This window comes from Physeter macrocephalus, chromosome 1 (assembly GCF_002837175.3).
Source record: "Physeter macrocephalus isolate SW-GA chromosome 1, ASM283717v5, whole genome shotgun sequence".
Classification (NCBI taxonomy): domain Eukaryota; kingdom Metazoa; phylum Chordata; class Mammalia; order Artiodactyla; family Physeteridae; genus Physeter; species Physeter macrocephalus.
The window spans coordinates 30,260,534-30,263,903 of record NC_041214.2 but is presented as its reverse complement, the minus strand read 5'-3'; positions in this window follow the sequence as shown (position 1 = coordinate 30,263,903).

Genomic DNA, 3,370 nt, shown 5'->3' with positions numbered 1-3,370 from the left:
GATACACTGTCTCTGTGAATTAGCCTCACCCCTGCACGTGAATAGAAGAAAATGAAAAAATAATTGCTCTGATGTTGTATTGTACTTTGTAAAATCACATTTAAGTCCAAATTTCATGAAATGCTCCCTGATCCTATTTCTTTCCCTTTGAGGTCTCCTGGGCTCTGATTATAGATGATAGAATCGGTGTAATCCATGTAAAAACCAAATAATGGAACACAGCAGGTCCCAGGAAGTGAGTTGAAACTGGTTCTTTTTTAAAAACGTGATGAGCCTGAATGTAATATTTCCAAGTGACAGGTGCCCACACTTCCGTGGCTGCAGGCCACTAAGAGTTGAGGGTAGCACTTACTTGGCACTGTGGTCAGCTTTGTGACCCTGAGAGCTGGTCCCTTCACTAAATTCATCTTGAGTGGTTGGACCGTTGGATGTTCAAGAACTCTCTGCAGCCACACGCCTTCCCTGTGTTTGCATCGCTACTGCCAAAAGCCTAACCTCCTTCTTCCAGGCCACCAGAATCCCATCCCAGCACCAGAGCCAGAATAGGCCTCCCCCAGGAAACTGAGGTAAGGCCAATCTCTCAAAACTACCTAGTCAGGGAACAGCACTGGCACTGGGGGAATCTGACCATTGCGTTATTCTTTGGAGGAAAGAAGTCCTCAGGCCAATAGTGCATAGGACAGTGGCCTCCAAGGAGATGGGTGAATATTCGTAGGGGTCTTCAGGCTGTAAAGACTACATCCAGGTGAAGACCAGATCATGGCCCATTAAACAGAGAGGAACTGTGTTCACCAAGAACCCAAACAGTAAACCCAGAGACACTTCTCAATGAGACAGCAATGGTTTTAAGCCAAACCACATAAGAGCGCTCATGAAAATCATTGTCTAAGATGGGGTAAAGGATGAACAGATAAAATCAGGATGGACCTGGAGATTATCATACTAAGTGAAATAAGTCAGACAGAGAAAGACAAATATCATATGATATCGCTTATGTGCAGAATCTAAAAAAAAATGATACAAATGAACTTATTTACAAAACAGAAACAGACTCACAGACTTAGAGAACGAACTTATGGTCACCAGTGGGGAGGGTAAGAGGGAGGGACAGATTGGAAGTTTGGGACTGACACGTACACACTGCTATGTTTAAAATAGATAACCAGGGGCTTCCCTGGTGGCGCAGTGGTTGGGAGTCCTCCTGCCGATGCAGGGGACACGGGTTCGTGCCCCGGTCCGGGAGGATCCCACATGCCGCGGCAAAAAAAAAAAAAAAAAAAATAGATAACCAACAAGGACCTACTGTAAAAACAATAAAAATTTTAAAAAAGTCAGCAAGTGCATGCACACACACACACACAAAGTGGAGGTTGGGAGAGAGACAGCTGAGCAATGTAGGACATGGAGATTGTTCAAGGTTCTCAGGGTTTGAGTTGAAGGCCCTGAGCACAGTGAACTCTCCCCAGCACCACCACCAAGTCCCTAGTCAGGTCTGAGGCCCTGAGGTGTGGCTCAGCTGGGTTTTTAATTAGCACATTCTCTATCCAACACTTAATTGTTTGAAAGCCTCCATGTAGAGTGTGCTTTGTAAATTTTTTTGTTGCTGCTCTGTCTTATTGTATATGCACTGAGTATTGACCTCCATGTTTTGTTACTTAAATATTAAAGATACTGTTATCTCACATTCGAACAGCTTCTGCTCTTTTTTCCTTAGCTTCACAAGGTGGAGGTGGGAGTCTCAGCACCTCAAAGCTGAGTACATCTCCCTGGGGTGTTTCTGTTTGCAGAATCTCTGTCTTCTCAGCAGCAGCCTGGCTGCCTGGAGGCCAGCCAGGTCTGATCCAGTCCAGTTAGTAGTTTCTGCAACTTGGGAAGCCTGAATAAAAAGGGATTCCCAGGGCTTCCCTGGTGGCGCAGCGGTTGAGAGTCCGCCTGCCGATGCAGGGGACACGGGTTCGTGCCCCGGTCCGGGAAGATCCCACGTGCCGCGGAGCGGCTGGGCCCGTGAGCCGTGGCCGCTGCGCCTGCGCATCCGGAGCCTGTGCTCCGCAACGGGAGAGGCCACAAGAGTGAGAGGCCCGCGTACCACACACACACAAAAAAAGGGCTTCCCAGAGCTGCCAGGCATGCAGCGTGGGATCCAAAAACCAAGTTTAGCCTGTCTGACCCTGAGTGTGCCAGCCTGAAGCGTCTAATGTCATTGGTAAGCCCATGAGCTAGGAAAACAAGAGAGTCAATGCCTGTCCCCTTGATGACATCAAGGTCTGGCTTGACCAGCTCAGTTAGCCTTACTCACTGAGGCTGCATCAGGCTATGGAAACAGCATGAGCTATAGAAGCAGAACATCCCAATCTCAAATCCAGGCGGCACCATTTCCCAGCTGTGTTAGCTTGAACAAAACACTTAACCTTTCAGAATCTCAGTTTCCTTATCTACAGAATAGGGATAAGGAGGCTAATGGAATAATGTGAGTAAAGGATCTATTTAAGTGAAAACACCTGACTTGCACAACTTTAAGACAAACAGGGCCTTGGCTTGTGTGGCTAGCATATGAGGCCAGGATTGGTTTCAGGCACAGAAGGATCAAGGAATATGCTCAAGACTCTACCTTTTTCTGCTCACATCCCAGTTCTGCTTTCCTCTCAGTTGGTGTGCTTCTCAGGCAGGTTGCTCCCACAGGCTAGCAGTGATGGCTGCTCATATTTCCAGGCATAGGCCATCTTTCAGCTAGGGAAACTTGCCAAAAAGGAGGTATCTCTTTCCTGATATCTGTAGGAGAAAAAAATCCTGATAAAACTCATTGGACTATTTGAGTCATGAATCTATTCCTATCCAGGTATCCATCCATCATCTCTTCCTATAAGCCAGAGCAGTGGTATTTAGCTTGGCCAAGCCTGGGTTCCACAGTCAAAACGTGGAGATGGGGACTTCCCTGGTGGTACAGTGGTAAAGAATCCGCCTTACAATGCAGGGGACGTGGGTTCGATCCCTGGTCAGGGAAGTAAGATCCCACATGTCGTGGGGCAACTGAGCCCACGTGCCACAACTACTGAGCTTGCGCGTCTGGATGACGGCCCCCGTGCTGCAAACTACAGAGCCCACGTGCCCTGGAGCCTGCGGGCCACAACTAAAGAAGAGAAAATCCTGTGCCACACTAGAAAGAAGCCCGCGTACCATAATGAAGAGCCCGTGCACCACAACTAAGACCCGATGTGGCCAAAAATAAATAAAATAAATAAATCTTAAAAAAAAAAAAAGTGGAGATTTGTCATATACCACAAAGACTATATCCTAAGGACCCAGAGTCCTTAGCAATCGCGCCCTCACTGCTTTGCCTTGATTTTACTTTTTTTACCCCTTTGGTTGAAAC